General features: G+C 32.7%; 1 pseudogene; it reads left to right on the top strand.

Moving 5' to 3' along the window:
- The first annotated feature begins 2,590 nt into the window (after positions 1–2,590).
- LOC116422529 lies at positions 2,591–3,304 on the top strand (annotated as a pseudogene).
- Positions 3,305–23,579: the final 20,275 nt, after the last annotated feature.

Below are 23,579 nucleotides of genomic sequence, written 5' to 3'. Positions count from 1 at the left end.
TTTACCATGAGTTGAATTTGTTTATGACACCAAATTTTCTTCCATGTTCTTTTGGGCTACCCCATCTTCATTTTTTTTTTCACAGACTGAAGTATTTCATTAATCACAGGCGTACAGCATCACTAGATGAGTATTAGTATTTCTAAAATTGGTTTTTGTTTAAGCTTGAAACTTTTCATTATTAAAACAATGATATAATTTTCTAATGGTTTTCTCTTATTTATTTCTTGGCATAGTTTATTTCCAATTTTCAGTGTAAATCCAAGGTACATGTAATTATGGCTAAATATTTTGTCCTTCCAACTAAAAATCAAAGCCTGGACAATAACCTTTCTTGCCAGACTATCGAGCAACAATTAATATTACTGACTTTTAGAGAAAAGAAAAAAAATTGATATAAAACTGGAGAAAAAAATGAGAAAAAATATAGTATCTATGATTCTGATTCTAATCTAACCTACTTTTAAAATCATGTTCTGGAAAATCCAGAAAATTTCCTTTAATTGAAGAACACTCATACGTATTAGCATTTTCTTAAGTGATTTTAACCACTGTTATTCAGTGGCCATAATGAGAGAAAGAAAATTAAATATGGGAATACCAAAAGCCATAATTCTTTGGAATAAATTGATTTACAAAATGTTACACAAAATGATGACTGGTGACCCATGTCATAGTGACTCATAATACAATATAGAACAGAGAAGGGAGAAAATAAACTCAAAGAAGTCATAGTAAGACATCCAATTGAAGGTATCCATAAAGTATTTAAAGCCAAATCTAAAAAAAAAAAAAAAAAAAAAAACCTACAAATGAAAGAAAAAAATGGAGAAGATATAACTTCAAAATAATACTATAATAAAGTATAACCAAATTTATGGGATTTTTTTTTACAGTTACTAATTAAAGAGATAATTTTGGTCTAATGGGTGGAGTACTGGTTTTCACATCAAAATCTTCCTCTGCTGCCTGTTTAAGGTTGAACAAGTTCTGTAATTTCTTTGGACTTCAATTTTATCATCTGAAGAAAATCTGTGGGAGAGTTCAGAGTACACATGTGCATTTACATACATATATTTTAGTATATTGAATTGTTTCACACATGAGTTGTGGTCTCCTTTAGTTCAACATGGACCTCATTTATTCCCCTCATTTCAGTTATATTCCTAATTAATATCAATTGTGGCAACCAAATCACTATGAGGGCAGTCTCCATGAGTCATTAAGATAGCCTTGATAAGTGACTAATCTCTTTTTTAAAAGATGTATCATTAAAAGTTTAGGACTGGGACGTAAATTGGAAAATGAAAAGATCTGGTTCATTTTGTGAAAAATCAATCTAACAAAGATTACATTCACAACTACAAAACAGAAAACATTCAAATATGAAGTGAAAGCAATAAATTGTTTCCTAAACTTGTTAATGAGGCTGTCTACTTAATAATATTTATGAGAAACCCACCAGAGAATGGAAGATGAAAGAAGGGACTTTTTGATGAATGCTTAACAGGTGCAGTAAATCTCAAAAGATTATATTGTATTAAAAAGCCTATATTCATTAAATATGCCAGTGTTTGTTTTAGTGATTTTCTATAAAAGAACAAGAAAGAGGCATCTATAATTGCTTGGGGTTTTTTTGTTTTCTTCCCCAAAGCTCAAGGGAGATAAAAATAAAAGAAACATTTATCACCTCTGAAAGGGAAAAGAGTTAATATTTTACTAACCCTGGTGCAGAAATGAGAAATTGCAAAATGTAAAATGATATTTTTGGAAAGTTCCACTAATATTGGGCTTTTGTCATGGCCTTCCTTGGGAGACTGGGGAAGCCTATGGATTTCTTCTTTGAATAATGTTTTTAAGTATATGATAAAAAGAGATAAAATGGAAAGTAGCTACACTGAAATAAAGACATCTTCAACTAAAATGAAGAGGTTCATACCTCTTCCCCTGGAGTCCAAATTAAAATCCCTATCCACCATATTTCTATAAATGTTTAACTACATAATTATTAAATCGAGAGCTTGTCAATAAAAAAATAGAATGGTTTAGTGTTTAGAGGGCTAGTCTGAAATCAGGATGATTTGTTTACACATTTTGTCTGTTATTCATACTCTAGTTATTTTGATATCTCAATATCTGAAATAGATGTTCAGGATTATAAGTTTTGAATGAATTGTATACTTGTCTACTTAAGGAAGTTTATTCACCTCACATTTCCTATAGTAATGAAAAAACAGATTCAGATAGGGTGTTCGGTGATGGGTTGCAAAGAATTTTTTTTCCAGTCAAGAGTTGGTTAATATTATAAAGCTTACATTTAAAGCAAATATTTAAAATTATTAAGGAAAACAATATAGTATTATCTTAATGTTCCACCTTGAATAGTAATATTTTGAATTTCCATTTTCCTGTATATTTCTATGGCAGTAATTATCTCAAATTAAAAGAGCTGTGAGCTCTCTCACCCAGCATGCACTTTGCTTTCTTCCTTTCTCTAGGTACAGCACCATCTCTACTCTCTCTTCAGGGCTTAAACTTACCTCTTTATAGCTCTTTATGGATGATGATATTGCTGTTCCAATTCTTGAAAATGATTCTGGAATATGCAAAGCTAGCTTTGGAAGAGATTATCTCCTTCAGGTTGTCTTCCTTTTGATTGTTGAGTGTTCCAAATAAGATGTGATGGTGGTTATGTCCTAGAAAGATAAATAAATGAGTATGAGACCCACAGCAAGAGAGGCATTCTGACCCTGAAGCATCCCATTGAAGATGGTATTGACAGTAACTGGGATGACAAAGAGAAGGATCCAGCATCGTACTTTCTACAAGGAGTTTCCTCTGGCTTCTGAAGAGTACTCTGTTCTGTTCACAGAAGTTCCCTTGAATCCCAAAGCCAACAGAGAAAAACAATGGCTTAAATTATACTTGAGACCATCAACATCCCAGACATGTATGTTGCCATTTACATGCCTCTGGTCATACCACTGGTATTGTGATGGACCCCAGTGATGGGATGACCAACACTATGTCTGTAAATAAAGATTATAACTTTTCCTCCATCTGGCTGGCTGTGATCTATCAGATTAACTCATGAACATCCTAACAAATAGAGGGTAGTTTCACTACCACTGTTGAGAAGGAAATTGTGTATGATACCAAAGAGTGTCAGTGTTATGTAACCTTACTCTTCAAACAGATAGCCATTGCTCTTCTCTGGAAAAGAGTTATGGACTCTCTGATTATTACATTATCATCACTGTCAGTGAAAGGTTCTGATTCCCAGAAGCTCTTTCAACCATTATGATACAGAAAAAGATTACAGGCCTAGTCCTCAGCATAATGAAAATCAAGATTGTTATCCCATCTGATAACAAATACTCTCTATGGATTGGAAGTTCCATCCTGTTGTCTGTTTCTACCTTCCAACAGATGTGCATCAGCAAGCAGGAATATGACGAATCTGGGTCTTTCATTATCCACCACAAATACTTGTAAATGAATTGTTTGTGGGTTTTGTGTATTTTTTTTCTTTTTGGTCAAAGGGTATGACATGATAAATCCTTCTCCACACTTCCCCCCAAAGAAGGAGATGGGATTGGCATGGTTTTATTTTGTTTTATTTTATTTTGTAATATTATAGTGTGTGTGTGTGTGTGTGTTTGTGTGTTTGACTCAAGATTTAAAAACTGGAATGGTTGAAGTGATGCACAGTCCAAATATCCCCAAAGTTCTATAATACATCTTTAGGACTCTGTGCATTGTTTTAGTCATTCCAGGTATTTTATAACATATTGTTATAGAGAGTCACTTGCTTCTATAAAGGTTGTCCTTCTCTACAGATAGAGCAAAGGAGCTACTTAACTAAAAAACAGATTGGGAGGGGTGAGAAAAGGTACTCATTGCTTTACAAGAAAATTATGCAATCCCTAAAAAAAAAATTTAAAAAAATCCAAAAGCCAGGAAAAAAATTTTTTTGTATCATTTTCCTTTATACCTTTTTTTCTTTTTAAAGATTGTCAAAAAAATAAAGAATGGTTCCCTAAATTCCTTCCCTATATCTAACAAGGATATTAATGAAGACTTTACAATTTCCCTGCCAGTTTTGAGTTTGGTGCTAGTAGTGAGGGGAGGGGAGGAGCTTTACATGTATGCTGATTTAAAGCCAGTTCAACTATGCTCAAAGGATTATCAAATTATGCATATCTTTTGATTCAGCTGTGTGTCCATTGGACTTGTATTCCAAAGAGATCATAAAAAAGGGAAAGGACCCATGTGTGCAAAAATGTTTGTGGTAGCCCTTTTTGTAGTGGCAAGGAACTAGAAACTGAGTGGATGGATGCCCATCAGTTGGAGAATAGCTAAATAAATTTGGTATATGAATATTATGGAATATTATTTTTCAATAAGAAACAATCAGCAGGATAATATCATAGAGGCCTGGAAACATGAATTGATGCTAAGTGAAATGAGCAGTATCAGGAGATGATTATACACAGCAACAAAAAGATCATGTAATGATCAATTCTGATGGATGTGATTCTTTTCAACAGCAAGATGATTTAGGCCAGTGCCAATGATCTTATAATGAAGAGAGCTTTTTGCACCCAGGCAGTGGACTGTGGAGACTGAATGCAATTCACAACAGAATATTTTCACATCTTTTTATTGTTTGCTTTCATTTTGTTTTCTTTCTTTCTCACTTTTTGCTTTTTTATCTGATTTTTCTTGTGCAGAATGATAATTGTATAAATATGCATAGAAGAATTGAACATGTTCAAAATATATTTCATCACTCTAGGGGAGGGGGTGAGAGGAAGTGAGGGAGGAAAAAAATTTGAACCACAAGGTTTATAAGGGTGAATGTCAAAAATTATCTATGCATATGTTTTAAGAATAAAAAGCTTTTTAAAAAAGAACAGATAAAAGTGCACATATTAAAGTAAATTACATGTGTATATGTAATGTGGGATGATGTTTATTCTACATATTGATTTTGAGTCTAGTCTTCATATAGGACATCAACACTGACAAATGAAACTGAAACATTATAGGGTGATAGCAAGTTGTAGCAGACAGAGGTCTGAATTTTGTTTCAGAATACATTGGTTAAGAATCCAGGTCTGTCAATTTCTAACTTTATGACATTTGGCAGTGATGATTTCTTGGATTACCAGTTTCATTATGTGTGAAAAGAAGAGATTGGAATCCATAACTTTATCAGTTCCTTCTTGTGAAAATTCTTAAGATACATTGATCTTATGAAATTCCAAATAATGATGTTCTTAGAAGCAGGGTATTGTTGTTAGAGAGAGAAACTGGAGCATTGCTGGAATTGTTCCTGAAGACATCAGAAAAAGACTCCAACAGAGATTAGTTTGGCTTCAGGGTCCTATGTACTGTGGAGATTGTGGCCAGTCTAGTATGTCCTGTCAGAAATGCCATTCATGTCCTAGGACTGTTTCCCCTATAAAATCTGCCTATAGTCCACACCATCTTTTCTGCACCCTTAGGGTCAGTATGCCAGGGCACTCTACTACATAGTGTCTTTCCCCATACCCCTCCCCCTCATGCAACATGGTGTTTCTCTCTTCATCCCTCATTATTCTGTTCTCTCAATCCCCATCATGCTTTATGGGGTCTTTCTACTTCTTATGTCTAACTAAGTCGTAGCAACGTGCTAAATCCCTTTTAGGATTTAGCTTTCCAGTTAAGGTATGTGCCAACCTTTTGGGGTTATTTCCTTTTTTTTCCTGGGTATTTGTAAATTTCCCTAGGAAACTTGCTCTTTCTGTCCTTAATTATTAAAACCTCTTTCCTTGTTATGTGCTTTCCTACTCTATTTCACGTTTATTATTCCTGATATCTAGTGCATCCCTTCATTTTTCTATAACCTCTTCTCCTATATACATCCATCTTTTTCTAAAGTGAATAGTCACTATGAAGTCTTCATATGATTGAAAGTCAACATTTGCTGTTCTCCCAAATAGTATCATCAGCCACAACAAAGATCTGCTTATTTCTACTTGTATGACTTTAGTCAAGTCATTTTACCTCTCCAGATCTCAATTTCTACATTAATACAATGAGAGTGTTTTATTTTGTGATCTCAGACATCCCATTACTCAAAAACGATGAAACTTTCACTTATTCTTTTCCCACCTCAAATTGATGAAAATAATCAGTTTTACTTGCTATTGGCACTGGATTGATCAACTGTTTTGTTCAGTGGAACAGACTACCCTCTTTGGATATTGTTGCTTTAAAAACATCCAAAGGGAGCAGTTAGTTGGTGTAGGGAATAAAGCACCAACCCTGAAGTCAAGAGGACCTGAGTTCAAATATGACCACTTAACACTCCCTAGCTGTGTGATCCTAGGCAAGTTACTTAACCCCAATTGCATTAGGGGAAAAACAAAACAAAACAAAAAACAAAGGATATTAAGAATATTATAACCATTACTCTGCTGCAGTGAGAGTTAATTATATATGTCAGCACAAAATATAGAGTAGCTAGTTGGTCTGCTACAATCCTATGGGCCTAAGGCTCAGTGAGGAAAGAGTACACATCTTCCAAGGATCATGTCTGACTAGAAAGTGAGGAGTTAGATGTATTTTACTCCTATTAAAGCTTTATTTTAGAGGATATCTGTATAAAAGAAAGAGAAATAGTCTGGGAGCTTTTTTTCCCACTGCTCACATTGCCATCTGATTATAACACTGCTTTTTTCTTCCTTTAGGGAAAATGTGAAGTGTGAAAAGCTGAAAGAACACATAACAATATTCATGAGATAAAATGTTTTAAAGATAGTTCAATAGGACTTTGTCATAAGACTTACAGTTTTCAAAATTTACATGTTGACAACAAAGTTTTGTCCACATCCTTATCTCACCAGGATTTTTTTTTTTATGAACCATATTATCCCTTAGCATTCTCACATTACTCATTTTCTTAAAAAAAAAAAATACACTGAGAACTAATTTTGAAAGAAAATGAACCACAGTAAAGTATAGACAGAACTAGTGTGATACAGAAAACCTCTTTGGTTTCCTGAAAACTAAGAAGAAATGAGCTCTGGTCCCATAAGTGACATGAGAATGCTATCTGGCCTATAGAAAATTTACTGTTACAGCTTCATCATTGGCAACCATATTATTATACTGTTCTATATTATATAAATGTGAAGTATGACTGTGAAGAAATTGCTAATCATAATGGTTACTTAGGACAAATTTTTAAGTATAACAAGAAGAATATACTGAAAGTCTGAAGTATTTCTATTCTAAAACATGTCAACCCCAGGTAGTAAAAAGCAGAGTTTTCCTCATTTTCCAATTTACCTCTAATGCATCCTGAATAAAATGGCTTTCCTAAAGCTGATGATCTATGCTAAATAAATGACTATTTGTAAGCAGCATTGCCTGTCCTCCCAGTCCTCTCCATTCAACTCAGATAGGTGGTGTTCATTTGTTCATGTTTTGTTTTCCCTCCCTCCTTTCCTCTCTTCTTCCCTCCCTCTCTCCCTCTCTCCTTCCCTCCCTTTCTTTCTCCTTTTCTTTCTTTCTTTCTTTCTTCTTTTTTCTTTCTTTCTTTCTTCTTTTTTCTTTCTTCCTTCCTTCCTTCCTTCCTTCCTTCCTTCCTTCCTTCCTTCCTTCCTTCCTTCCTTCCTTTCTTCCTTCCTTCCTTCCTTCCTTCCTTCTTTCCTTCCTTCCTTCCTTCCTTCCTATCTTTCTTTCTTTCTTTCTTTCTTTCTTTCTTTCTTTCTTCCTTTCTTTCTTTCTTTCTTTTTCTCTCTTTATTTTTCTCTTTCTTTCTCTCTCCCTCCCTCCCTTCCTTCCTTCTTTCCTTCCTTTCTTTTTTCTTTCTTTCTTTCTTTCTTTCTTTCTTTTTTTCTTTCTTTCTTTTTTTCTTTCTTTCCTTTTTCCTTTTCTTTCTAGTATCTGTTCTTCAGTGACTAGTAGTCACTACTATTTTTCTTCATTTATCCACAAAAGAAGCACTGAAGAGTGTAATGTTTCTGGACACTGGAATCTATTGATACACAAAGTCAACCTTAATTTTTACTAACGATTATAATTACTAATATTTATAAAGCACTTGAAATGTGCAAAGAGGTATCCACAAGTTATCTCATGATATGAAAAAGATATAAGCAGAATTTTATATAAGGGAAAGAAAAACCATCTCTGCCCTCAAGAAGGGGGAAGGGTACATAGAATAAAGACAAAATATTAAATGGGCAACTAATTGAACCACCAAAAATAAAAACTGCTTTTTGTTTTAGATTTCAACATACAAGTTATTGCACACCTCCAATTAGTTTTTTGATAAGAATAAATGGCATATATGTTTATTCCAGCTATGAAAGAAAAATATTTTTAAAGGCTCTAATACCATAACCACTTTCTACTTTTCTAGTCTTTTAATTTTTTTAACTTTTTTATATAATTTAATATATATTTATGTACTTTTTTGTACTTTGCTATATTTTTCTATGTGAGGCACTTTATTTGTAAAACCTCAGTTCATAAAAAATGTGACAAAATGATTATAGAATCAGAAATTTTAATATGAAAGGGAATTTGGTGTTTATCTAGGCCATCTTCCTGATTCAAAAATGGAAGAAAAAAATGCAAATAGATGCTCATGTAGGTAGATATTTTTCCAGAATCATATACCATATCTGTTTTATGGACCTCAGGTTATCTAAACACCAACCAACAGTCTTTCCATAGTGCCTCTCAATGGACTTTGTCATATCTCACATTCTATTCATTTTTATTATTTATATTCTATGTATATTTCAAAACTCTCTTAGAAAAATACAAATAGTATCTATGTACTGTTATTTTTACCAATATGACAAGAATTTCCAACCAAAACAAATTTCCTAGCAGGCTTTTGAGAGTCACCTATGAAACATTTATTTTCATCATTTTCCCAGTGGTTGAGCTTCAGCTTGGATTAAGGCACCGTTTAAACTCTTAATTTTTGCTGTTATGATGCCATTCTGCATATAATGGTCCCTTGCCTCTTTTTTAGTCATCTGTTACCAGTAGAGTATGAATAACAAGATCATAAACATCTCTAATTAAACCCTAAGACATGACAGGGTGTGAATTGTGTTATAATATTTCACACCTAGTGTATTGCTAAGAATGAGGATGAAGGCTGAGTTTCATCAGTGCACCTAAGTGGGAATTAATGCCACACAATTCATGCCCTGGGGTGTCTTATTATGATTATAAAATAGCGAGGTTTGTTAGGTAATTAAAGAAATAACTTTGTTTTGTGTTTCATTCTATGATAATTTTATGAGAACAAGGTGGAAAGCATCAATTAATTTTAGAAATATACATAGGTCCTACCCTCTCTAAATCCCCAAAGACATAATTCTGAGCTTTGAATCTCAGCTAAGTTTATGGCAAGTGGATAGCTTGCTATACCTTTGCTTTTATTTTTACTGATGATTAACATTATTTGTGTGAAAATACTCTTTATAGGCTAGGAGGTTAACTCTCACCTGATATGGCATACTAATGAGCTGCTGAATAGCAACTGCTGTCATAAGCAGCTATTCTTGTGCTTCTATAAGAACCACATAAGGGGAGTTATAGTTAATTTTTTTTAAAAGTACATTGATGAGGCAAGAGATTTCTCAAAAATACTGCTGACACTCATTAAATGATGTAACAGTAATATATAATTATTCATTTATTGCCTCTATGCCCAGCAATAAAAATCATGATGAAAAACAAACTGAAAATCTACAACAAAATCCCTTATGAAACAGAGTATATTTTAAATTTATATGAAGCACAAATTATCTGTTAGTATAGACATGAAATAATTTGGAAGGAGAAAAAATTGAGGTATATTTTATTGGAACACTAAAAATTACTTTTGACCTTGTTCTCCTTCTATTTGTTCTATTATTTTCTGTAATAATAGAAAATTCTTCATTTTCAAATTTAAGTGGAAGGTATGTATGTTTCTAGGCTTACAAGACAGGTCAGTTATGCTAGCCCTTAAAATTCTTGTTTTCTCCCTTTTCCATTTTAAGAATTCACCGTAGTTAGACTGGGAAGATTCTGAGACGTTTTGCATTCTTAGGGAAATTCATGAATTTCACTTACATGAAAAATTTATCAAATAGTTATTTTGTATTCTACTCATAATGATTTCAGCATTCTATTCTATCCTTTTAGACAACATAGATGGGAGAGTGAGCAAAGATAAGGAAAAATGATGAGGAAAAAAGATAATGAAATTTATATTAGATAACTTCAATATTTTTCAAAATAGTAGGGGCAAAATTATCTTCTATGAATCTTGAAGAAAATTTAGAAATCATAGAGTAGCTTCTATGGGAATATGGATAGGAGATATTAACAGATAAAAAGATAGATGAATAACACGATAGATAAAAAACAATTTGAAATCAGTAAGACAGAAGTGCAAATGTTACCTCAATGATTTGACAGCTGTGTTACCTCAAAAAAGTCACTTAATCTCATTTTGTCACAATTTCTTTGTTTATAAGATTTTGCATTTGGATTTGCAGATCTCCAATGTCATTTTTTTAACTCTAAATATGATCCTAGAATCCCATAAGTAAATGAGTTTTTGATAAATAGTGTGAGGCTACCTGAATAGATTTGTGAATACAGTCAAAAATGTGTTTTTTTTTTTTAAACTTTCTCTAATGCCATGTGTTTGGTCTAAGAGATGATATAATGGATGATACAAGCTTGACTTATTTGACATGAGAATAAATAAACAATTCTACAGGGAAAAAAATGATGAAGATATTTGTCTATGAGATACAGATTGGGGTAGCTAAACAAAAAAAATACAATGAGGAATGACAGAATAAGAAAACTGGTGAAGATGGAGATAATGGAGATTGTAGTAAGAATGAGAAGTGGATTCGTTATAGAATAAGGGATTAGAAAAACTGGAAGGACTGATGTTTTATACTGAGAATGATTGTTTGAAATTAAGACCTTAGTTGGAAAAAATGGTTTAAATCACAATCAGATCCCACGTCATACCTTTATGGGGACAGAGAATTTATGGCAGATAAAGGAGAAGATGGGGACAGAATTTATGGCAGATAAAGATGTTAAAACCCTGGGAAATCAGGAATCTCATACAATCTTTATTTTTAATTTCTTCTTTCTTCTTCCTTCTTCTTCCTCTTCCTCTTCCTCTTCCTCTCCTTCTCCTTCTTCTTCTTCTTTCTTCTTCTCCTCCTTCTTTTCTTTCTCCTCCTTTTGGTTATTCTTTTAACATGTGGACCCAAATAATGAACCACACAGCTATTAATCCTCTTCTCTTATAAACACTCAGCTTCTCCTCTCATTGCCATGATCTCAATACTGAGAAAAAGACCAAAAAAATCTTAATAGCTTAGGAGCTTTAAAGAAAAAACTCTTGTGAACTGCTAATTGGAAGAAACCCCAGATCCCAAAAGGGAGGAAGGGAGGACTTGGATTGAACTAGAGTCCAATCACAGTTTACACACATTATAGTTTTTTTTTTTTTTTTTTTTTATTGTTTGAGAAGAAAAACCTTGCAAGGTGGAACAATGTCTATTGAAACATGTTCAAAATCCATTTGAAAAGAGTGAGTGAAATAGTTATACAATTTTTAAACAAACCAAAAAAAAAAAAAAAAAAAAAAAAACAAGAAAAAGGGAAGAATATGGGCAGATGGTAATAACAGGAAACAAGGGAAATGATGAATTTCAGGTGCTAGAATTGAGATCCTTTGATACATAAATCAGAAGGCATTCTTGGTGATAGTACAAATTCTGAGACTTGATGAGGGATGTTTCCAAAAAACAGAAAATTATAAGAGATAATCAAAGTTAGGGAGTTGCTGAAGATAAGATTATTTCAAAACAAAAACAACAATAACAATAACAACAAAACATAAGCAGGGTGTATCTGTGGTTTCATAATTAAAAAACAATTAAGTCTGAAGATAGGGTTGTCTCTTAAAAGTCCATAAACAACTAAATAACTCAGAATCTGCTTCAAAGCTGTTATAAGCTTCCAGTTGTATTTCTCTGCAAAGGATCTTTGATACATAAAGCAACCTAGGACATCAGAAATTCTATTGAATAGAGACTTCTGGGGGGGTGGAGCCAAGATGTAAAGTCAGGAAGTTGCTTCAGCTCTCCCAGTTTCCCTTGAAAACTGCATGAAATCAAGCATCGGAATAGAGTTTGAGAGAAAGAAACCACTTTCCAGCTCAAGATAGACTGAAAACGTTCAATAAAGGTCAGTCTTACTGGGGTGAAAAGGATGTTTACTCCAGCTCAGACAGACTCTGGGAAAGCCAGGGACTGATGGTGTGGTGGTGTATGGATTCTGATGTGATGACTCATTAAGGGGTGGAAAAAAGTCTATATTGGAAAAAAAGGAAAGGGGAATGTAATAGGATAATTATTTCACATAAAGAGGCACAAAAACTCTATTATAATGGAGGGGGAAAAAAGAGGGAGATGAGCATTTTCTGAAGCTTAATCTCATCTGTTTTGTCTATAAGAGGGAATAACTTAATCATTCAGTTGGGTATAGAAATTTATCTAAGCCTCAAAATAGGTAGGATGAGAACGATGAAAACAAAAATAAGGGACTGAAGGGAGGGCAGAAATATTAGGGAGAAAGGTAAGGTAAGAGAAGAGGAAGTAATGGATGAAGTATGTTAAAAAAAAAAACATTACTAGGAGAAGGGGAAGGTGTGATAGGAGTTGAGGTAAAGGTGAAGTGGGTTAAAAACATTATTAAGAGAAAAGGGAGGGGTGATTAGAGATAAGACAGTGAGTGGTATGGGTAAAAAAAACAGAAGCAAGGGAGGGGGAGAGGTGATAGTAGATAAGGTAATGGTTAATTGGATTAGAAAAACATTACTAAGAGAGGGAGAGGAATGTTAGGAGAAAAGTAGTTGGTGGGATCAGTAACAAAACACAAGATTGAGGACTGGGTAAGAGAACAAAAGTATATACTGAGGAGAAAAGACCCTGAAGGGAAATATAGAATTGTAATTATAGCTGTGAATGGGAATGGGATGAACTCTCCCATAAAATGGAAGGGAATAGCAATGTGGATTAAAAAGCAGAATTCTAAAAAAAAAATTCTCATTGACTCATCCTTGTGCTATTCCATTGTTTGATTCCTCTATGAAAAAGAGAAAGTCTAACATATTTGATAAGTGCAATCAGTACAAAACCCATGTTCACAGAGTATTGGGAAAAATCTTAAAATTATGTAAGTGAGCAAAAAAAATTCTAAGCCCCCCCCCCCCCCATTTCTTTGATTAGTCACAAGGCAATGTTCCTCAGATTAACTCCCCATGGAATAAGATTATATAGATTTTGGTCAGAGGATTTATACCTTTTTTTTGGCAGAATCTGCATAGAAATACTTATTTAGATTAAGAAGAATTCAGGGTTTCACAAATCTTGGAGGCAGAGAAGGACACAGAGAGAGAGACAGAGAGAAAGAGAGAAGATAGGTAGAGATAGAGAGATACAGACAGGCAGAGGCAGGGACAGAAAGAATCAGAGACTGACAGAGTTAGAGACAGAGACAGAAAGAAAAAATGCAGAGAGACAGAAAGACAGAGGAACAAAGACAAAGAAAAAGACGAAGACACATAGAGAGAAAAAAGCAGAGATAGACCAATAAAGACAGAGACAGTGAGAAAGATAGAAATAGAAACACAGAAGACAGAGATAGTGAGATAGACTAAAATAAAAACACAACGAGACGGAGAAACATACACAGAGAAAAAAAATAGAGAGAGAGATACAGAGACAGAAACTTTTATTTTTCCTTCATTCATGAAGAGGATCATCACAAGAGGAAGATAATGCCATGATATGCAAGTGAATGGGATTCAAAGTAGGGAGGTGCAAGGAAACCTGCCTCATTTTGCCCTCCAGAGCCATCTGGATCCAGTGACAAAATAAAGATCAAAACAACTGAGGATGGCCCTTGGTTCAAGGAGACACCTTGGCCTTTTTAAATAAAGGTTTTGATAAAAGATAAATAAATAAAAGTCTCAGTTTGACTGAGGCCTCATACATTCAGTGGTTAAGGTTAGGTAGCAATTAAGGCAAAAAATCTCTCCTTTCAAAACAAAATCTAAATAAATAAATTAATAAATTAATGAATCTGGGAGGGGAAGACCCTCTGATTTTCTGGCCAAGCAAAAGTAATTTCTATTTACTTTCAGTATGAGTCAATCAGGACCCAAACAATGACCCATTAGAATCAGATTGCTTTTGATTTAAGTCCTGATCCTTAAGAATGATATATAGCCAATAAACCCCAAAATATCTTGGGATGATTCAGAGGTACAAAAGAAAGAAAAAATGCTTTTAAGAGCATCTGTAGGCAAGGGTATGATGCCCTATGTGAGCAGAAGCAGGAAAGAGAGGGATGGACAGAGACAGAGTCAGAGAGACAGAATGATACAGTGATACAAAGAGACAGAAAAAGAAACACAGAGAGATACTCAGAGAAAAAAAAATTTACAGAGAGACAGAGCAAGAGCAAAAGATAGAGAGAGAGAGAGACAGAGAGAGAGCTTATGATTTAGTTTTGCCTTGATACAATTAAATAGTGTTACCTTTATTAAATTGTGTTAAGGGAAACTCACATCCCATTTGATGTGAATAGGGATTTTAGTGAAAAAATTTGAATTTCAAGATTATTTTTTATCCAAATTGTCATTTGTGAAATTGTGTATCAAAATGTTTCTACATGAAACAGATTTTCAGCATGAAAATGGTTAATTCCCCTATTTTGTATCAATATTTTTTCCAACTTCCCTCTCAAGGTAAAATGTGTTTTTTGACCATCTTATTGAAGATAAATTAGACTAATTGAATTCTGTCACAGAGAAGAGTCTAACAAAGATGAAAAATTATGTTTGAAACATGAAGAAATGATTCCCCTATCAATTGATTCAACCTATATTATTTAAAAGCCTATTTACTGCAAAGTTCTGTTCTAACAATTGGACATACAAACACAGAAATGAAATAGTACTTGCTTTAGTCACTTAAATTCTATTAAGAGTAAGGCAGGGTGAAGAAGGAAATGTGATGGAATACTTTCAATTTAATTAATATAAAGCATCTGTAAAATACTACAAAGATATTTCAAGGAGAAGAGAGATTTTAGGAGAGGAAGAATCAGGAAAGTTCTCTTGTGGGAGATAGAACCTGAAATGTGCTATAAATTGTAGCATAATTCCATAAGGAAAAGATGAGAAGTGAGTACATTCCAGACATTGGGGACCCCTTTTACACAAGACAAGAGGTGGAAGATTGAATATCATGTATAACACCAATTTTGCAAAACACATCAAGGGAACCTTATATATTTTCATTTAATCACTAGATTCCCAAACATATTCATATATATATATATATATATATATATATATATATATATATATATCTGTGTGTGTATGTGTTTATGTGTGTGTCTAAAAGACAGTCACTGTATCCAATCACCCCCCTCTTTTTCTCTCTGTAATGATGAGTGATATATTATTTTCACCCTAGATTTCCTTATTAGTTTTGACAATCATTATTCTATCTCTATTCTATATTTTTTACAAATGTACAAAAAGAACTCATTCTTCACCAAGGATCAATTCTGTACTATAAAATCTAGATGATTTCTTTTCATGGTAAGTATACAGCTATCTCTCAGCACCTCATTCTAGAACAGGTATTTGAACAGGATGATGAAATGTACATTTCTACTAATGGTGAAAACTGGGCCAAAACAGCAGACACACAGCAAATAGAAAGATCAATAAAATAATCAATAAACTCAAAGAAGGATGAAATAGAGGATAAGCTAGTTTCATGATTAGTAAGCAGACAACAATTCATAACAGCATCCCTAAACAAAAGCCAATCAATAGCTTTAATATTTGGAGAAGGAACAAATCTGGAAGCTCACCAAACATAAATCCAAAGATGCTCAATCTAATAGGTAAATGATTGGGAAAATGAGACTAAAGGTATTCACATATAAGGCTGAAGGAGCAAAAATGGTAATTAGGTGGAAAATTTAGACAAGTAAGAGAATGCACAGAGATTATTTTTTAAAACCTGTTTGCCAAATATTTATTGCTTTCAGATAATTTGACACTTTGAAAGTGTTTATGCTATATGCTCAATTACACTTTTTTAAAGCTATTAAACATAGAATATCTGTGCAAGAACTCTCTGAATCCCCCCAATCTTTTTTGACTGTAGAGTTACTAATTTTCGATTTACCAAGAGAACAAACATTGTTAGAAATAAATAAACAATCAAAAACTGGGAGTCATTTCTCTATAAGCTAAATTTATATTGATTGCTGTGTATACATGTACATATATGCACACATCTGCATATATATATACATATATATATATATATATATATATATACACACATATATATGCAAGGAACTAAGATTGAAATGTCTAAGCAAATTAAATACATCACCATTCCTGCTTATACACACATGCAAAACCTGATGTTTTACAATGAGGCACAATAACAAAGGCTTTATTGCTATAGAAATATAGCCTTTTTCCTTGTCTTCGTTGTTATAGCTCTTTTGAGGTTCATTTCTGATTGTAACATTCTTCCTATCCATTTCTTTTTCAACCCTCACAGACATGGAAATCATTGAGAGCAGCTGGTGTTTTGTAGACAGAATCAAGAAAAACTTCAGCTATAAAAAGTAAACTATTTTCCTCTCTTAGCATACTGAGATGTGGACTATCTAGTGATATTTTTTAAGTGGTGAAGTTTGTCTTGTCTGTGGCACCTTAAATTTACTGCTTCTTTGTCATTTTTATTCCTATTTGATATTACCTAGTAACCTCATCTTTATCCACTATCCGTTCTCCTTCTGACTATCACTATCTCTCTTGGGAAAGCAGATCTAAGGAGAATGTATTTTTCAATCCTTATCTTTCACTGTATAATGAAACATTTAAAGGAATTTCAAACATCTGTAAAGAAGGGAATATTACAGTTAAGGGGACAGATGAGGAAAACCTTTTTGGACTGGCTAAAACCATACTGCACATACAATTATATATATCAGCATTTTGCAACTGAGATTCCATAAAGAGAAAGATAGAAGAAAGCTATTCTGAGGAAGTGATTATTTTTTTTAACCACGTCAGACTAATCATTTTTTTCCATGAAAATGTGTTGGTTGCATTAATATAGCATAGTCTCTATTGTGATATGGGAGCCACCTGCCAGTGGCTGCTGGAGGTCTAACTCAGACCTGCAGAATGGATCTCTTCATGTGAGAGGATGATGATGATACAAGGAGACTGAGAAGCAGTTGCTGTTGTCTGATCTCTCTCCTCTACCCTCTGTCTCCAATTTATTTCATTCCCAGTCCAAAAGCAACACCTGTGTCAGTAAAGGCTGCTTTACAACTCCTTCAGATTTTATGATTCACAGCTGTGGAGAGTCTGACAGATCCCTTTACCTATGCATAGTCCTTAACAATTCCTCATTTTTTGTTTGTTTGTTTTTTCCCCTCCACAGCATGGTCAGTAAGTTTGTGCATTTGCTGTTATCTGAGTCCGCACATTCAGGAATGCAAGCTACACTAACACCTCTAGATGATTGTAGAGTGAAATTCTATAGTAGGTGTTGATCTTGTGAGATATCATGGAGACAAACTTTCATATGGAGAAGAGGACTATAGTCAGAATAGGCATTTAAGTCTCTCATCAGTCTCCTGGCTCAGCCCTTTGATGTGTTGGCCCATTTAAAGTCTCCACCATGCAATAATCCAAGAATTAATGCTAGATATTTTTTTCTCTAAAATATCCTTATTGTCATTATATATTCAGAAAACTATCTCTTTCCCCAATGACATGAGTCTTTGCTTCTCAATTCATACAGCAAAATAATAATAATACTATAATGAATAAAATACATAAAATCAAATGTAAATAAGATGATCAAGTCCATGAATGTCAATGATGTAATAATAACATAACTCAATATAAAGAGTCCATATTTTTTATTAGTACTGATGAATGCTCATTTTAGGAATTATTTTGTGAGATAAACACTGTATAGGGAAAACAAAAACCATTGAATATAAGTTTTTTTTTTCCTTTTCTTAGTTCCCTTTGCTGTTATTGTCACATATTCTTATCTACTTCATTAATCCTAGAAGACATATTTCTAATTTTATTTTCTGGTAAAGTCATGTTAGTTTATAATCTTTTGTTCTACAAATGTTTCCCTAAGGGAAAATTGAAAAAAAATAAATCTTAGAAAGAAATGAAATAGTTTCTAGGTTACAAAGATAAAATAACTAAAAGAAATAATTAAAGAGCATTTATTTGACAGAATGGGGTCAGTCAATATTGCAAATAACAATAGCCATCATTTATATAGCCTTTTAAGGTTTCTACATTGTTATACTTGTATGAACTCACCCTCATAACAACACTGTGTTCTATGTGTAATTGGTATCTCCATTTACTAGGTGATGTAACTGGACCAGAGTTATATAGTTTATTAGAGGTAGATCCTAGATTTGAACTGTTCTTCCTGACTCTAGGTTCCATGTTCCGTTTACTGTGCCATTTAGTTGTTAGATATTCCAAAGTGATAAGGGCCTTTGTAATTACTAATTTTTCTTTAATCAGGCTTAACTGAACATAATCCTATCGGACATTAAAATGAGAGTGGAACATGGAATCATAATAAAAAACTTACCCTGTCCCTATACTTATTGTTCAACTTTATTCTCAACTGTGGCTTCAGTCTGTCCTACTTGCTGGAAACAATTTTGTATCCAAGAAAGGAAAATACAAAGATCTTTAAACTAACAGCTACATCTCAATTTAACTCTTTCTTTTTGTCATTGCTTAAATTCTTTATATATATAAATACATCTTTTATTGGAACAGAAAGGAAGATGGGGGACTTTTGGAGTTTATGGTTGCATATTGCAATGTGGATAACTGTATTATGATTTTTACTCAATTGTTTTTCTTTTTTTATTGAATAATTTTAATGCATTATGATGTGAAAAGTATGTATTTAATATTTTTGGTTTTCTTTTTTATTACAGCTTTTTATTGACAGAACATATACATGGGTAATTTTTCAACATTGACCATTGCAATCACTTCTGTTCCAATTTTTCCTTTCCTTCCCTCCACCTCCTCCCTTAGATGGTAGGCAGTCTCATACATGTTAAACATGTTAAAGTATATCTTAAATACAATATATGTGTACATATTTATACAGTTCTCTTGTTGTACAAGAAAAATCAGATTTAGAAAGGTAAAATAACCTGGGAAGAAAAAACAAAAATGCAAGCAGTCCACATTCATTATTTTCCAGTGTTCTTTCTCTGGGTTAGTTGATTTTGTTCATCACTGATCAGTTGGAACTGAATTGGATCTTCTTATTGCTGAAGATATCCACTTCCATCAGAATTGATCCTCATATAGTATTGTTGTTGAAGTGTATAATGATCTCCTGGTTCTGCTCATTTCACTTAGCATCTTACTGCTTAAATTCTTGCTTTGGATTCTTACCAGATACCTCAACTTCTTCTTTTTTTTTTTTTTCCTTTCTAATTACAGCTTCTATGGAACTGGGTCTTTACCATGTTCCTCCAAACACTTTTGGACTGGAAATAAGACTTCAAAACCCCTAGTTTTCATGGTTAGGTTTTAACTGATTGTTGACAGACTTCTCTGATACTGATTATTGACTTGGCTAGATCTTCTCATATTTTCATATAGGCAGCATCTCTATCAATTTTTGGATCCTTGGGTTTATAATCTTCTGCCTTTTCCAAGGTTGTTTGATTGTTTCCCTTTAATAAAATTTCCCCTGATATTTTGATCAGTCATGCCAGAAACAAAGTCTTTTATGAATTTTTGTTTAAGCTCCTTAATTCCAGAACAGTATAGTAGAAAAAGTGGCAAACATAAAATGGAAAACTAAAAATATATATTTATTTGTACAAGATCTAATGTTAATTTCTATGTGACTATATACAAGTCAATTCACTTCTTTGTTCTGTCATATTTAAACAGTAGTAATAATTATATACCTGATTTGGCAAAATAGTGGGTGAAGAAAATGTGCTTTAAAGCAGTAAAATTTAAAGCAATAAAGATTTGAGTTGCTGCTATCCTTATTGTTGTTAGAACAATGCTATTGAAAAGATTTTTAATTATCAACAAAGCCACTATAAAACACCTAGAATTCTTATTCTAGTAACATTATACAAGATGAAGTCTTTAGAAAGTTATTTTAGCAGAAAAAGCAATGGTAGGAATAGAAGAAAATATAATTCTTAAGGTATATTGATACCTCTCATTTTTATATGACATCCCTGTTCTATGAAACTCTGCAGAAAAAGAGTATCCCATCAATTAAGAATACTTGAAAAAAAGACAGATAATACCATGATTTCCATCTGAAAATGGACATGATATTCTCTGCACATATGGTCCCTCATCTTTCTGCCATATGAGAGAAATTATTATTTCTTTCTTGTATTAATAAATAATTATTGCATTAGAACCAAGTTGGTTATTTCCCCCCTTTTCTATTTCCTTATTCAGAAATCAACCAAGGTGAGAAATCTTTCTAAAACATTTATTCAGTCATGATGGTCAAGATCTAATCAGAAACAATAAAAAAAAAAAAAAAAACACACATTTGGAATAATGAGTATAATCCTGCATATTGTGCTTTCTCAGATAGGTCTGTGAAAATTCTGATCCTCACTATTTTTTCAGACAGGTGATACAGAAATTGATAAATATCTTTAACTAAGATATTAGTGATCCAAGTCATGTACCACTAGATCCTGGTGTAATATAGCCCATACTCTCCTTATAATATTCCTTCCCCTATAAATTGTTAAGCACTCAGAATTTCTTCCAGGAATACTTGAAATACCTTTTAGGAATACCTATGGGAATATAAACTGTGTGACTAACAAAATGACTAAATCACCCAGAAATTATGTCTCTTGAGTCCATTTAAATGCCATATATAAGGAAGTACATTTTATTTGTCCTTCATTGACAGGGTTACCTTTCTCCCCTCATTTAATCTGAAATAAACTGCTAGTTTATGTTATTTATGTTTTGTTTACATTATTATAGTTTTATATTTATTATATATAATAAAATATAAAATTATTAGAAACATATAAATATTGATAGTATATATATTTAATTCCAATGGTTTCACTTTCTATTTTCTCTATCAATTAACAAAAAGAGTTATAAATTTTCTTTTTCTTTCTTAACATATGTCATTTGTTTTTTGCACAATAATATCTCATTGTTATCTTAAGAGGCAGCTTATGTTATCTTCATAGCAGATACATTATTGGATTTGGAGTCAAAAGATGTGAGGAATAGCACTTCCTCATATGTTTTAATTTTTCTCAATAGTTTTAATTTCTTCATCTGGAAATTATCTATTCATAACCTTTGACTATTTATCAACTGAAGAATGGCTTGGATTTTTATAAATTTGAGTCAATTTTCTATGTACTTTAGAAATGAGGCCTTTATCAGATACCCTTAAATGTAAAAGTGATTTCCCAATTTATTGCTTCCCTTCTGATGTTTGCATTAGTTTTGTTTATTAAAAAAAACTCTTTTTAACTTAATATAATCAAAATTATCTATCCAGTGTTCAATTATGAGTTCCAGTTCTTTTTTGTTGAATGTAGTTTTTATTGCATCATGATCTAAAAGAATGCATTCATTATTTCTGCCTTTCTGCATTTAATTTTGAGGTCTTTATGTCCTAATATATGGTCAATTTTTGTATGGGTTCCATGAACTGATGAGAAGAAAGTATACTCCTTTCTATTTCCATTCAATTTTCTCCAAAGATCTATCATACCTAACTTTCTAATATTCTATTTATCTCTTTAACTTCTTTCTTATTTGTTCTGTGGTCTGATTTATCTAATCCTGAGAGTGCAAGGTGAGATCTCCCACTATTATAGTTTTGCTGTCTATTTCTTTTAGCAACTCTCTTAACTTCTTTTTTAGGAAGTTAGATGCTATACCATTTGGTGCACATATGTTTAGTATTGATATTGCTTCATTGTCTATGCTATCATTTAGCAAGATATAGTTTCCTTCTTTTATCTCTTTTAATTAGATCAATTTTTGCTTTTGCTTGATCTGAGATAAGGATGGCTATCCCTGCTTTTTTGACTTCACCTGAAGCATAATAGATTCTTCTCCAGGCTTTTACCTTTACTCTCTATATATCACCCTGTTTTAAATGTGTTTCCTATAAACAACATATTTGATCCAGTCTGCTATGCACTTCTGCTTTATGGAAGAGTTCATCCCATTCACATTTATGGTTAAAACTATTAATTCTGTATTTCCTGTCATTTTATTATACCTAGATTATACTTTTCTTTTTCTTTCCACCCTTATCCCTCTCCCTTATCTTATGGGCACCACTTGCCTCACACAGCTCTCCCTTTTTAGAATTCCTCCCACTTCTTTTGAGTCCCTCCACCTTTATTATACCTTTCCCTTATTTTTTTCCCTATTCTGTTCTACTTAGCCTATTCTTTTTTCTTTTCCCTTTTCCTCCCCCACTTTTTAATGAGGTGAGAGAAGTTTCTCTGTAAACCAAATATGTCTAATATTTTGTCATTGAGCCAAATCTGATGAGAATAAGATTCACACTATGTTCCTCCCCATCCTATAATTCCCTCACATATTATAGGTTTTCTTTGCCTCTTTGTGGGATGTAATTTCCCTCTTTTTATCTCCCCTTTTCCCTTTTTCTGATACAATCTTCTTTCCACTTCTACTTCCCTTTTTTCAAATGATATAATAGTAAAATCACATTATAAACACGCTCTTTATGTATGCCTATAATAGAGATACAGTTCTCAAGAATTCTTTTTATCTTTTATGCTTCTCTTCAGTCTTCTATTTGGAGGTGAATTTTTTTTGCTTAGCTCTGCTTTTTTCATTAGGAATAAATAGAACTCACCAGTTTCATTGAATGTCCATCTTCTTCCCTGGAAGAAAATGCTTAACTTAGCTGCCTACTTTATTCTTGGCTGCATTCCAAGTTTTTTTTGCCTTTCAGGATATCAGATTCCAGTCCCTTTGATCCTTTAATGTGGAAGAAGCTAGATCCAGAGTGAATCTTATTGTGGCTCCTTGGTATTTGAATTGTTTTTTTTTTTTTTTTTTTTTTTTCTGCCTGCTTCTAATATATTTTTATTAATTTGATAGTTCTGAAATTTAACCACAATATTCCTTGGAGATTTTATTTTGGAGTCTCTTTCAGAAGGGGTTTGATGAATTCTTTCAATGCCTATTTTACTTTCTAATTCGATTACATCTGGGATGTTCTCTATGATGATTTTATGTAAAATAGTGTCTAAGCTCTTTTTTTTTCATCTTAATTTTCTGGAAGTCCAATAATCCTCAGATTATGTCTCCTAGATCTATTTTTCAAGTCTGTTTTTTTTTTTCCAAGTCGATA

This window comes from Sarcophilus harrisii, chromosome 3 (assembly GCF_902635505.1).
Source record: "Sarcophilus harrisii chromosome 3, mSarHar1.11, whole genome shotgun sequence".
In the NCBI taxonomy this organism is placed as follows: Eukaryota; Metazoa; Chordata; class Mammalia; order Dasyuromorphia; family Dasyuridae; genus Sarcophilus; species Sarcophilus harrisii.
Note: the sequence above shows the minus strand (reverse complement) of the source record. Positions and strands in the feature narration are given on the sequence as shown.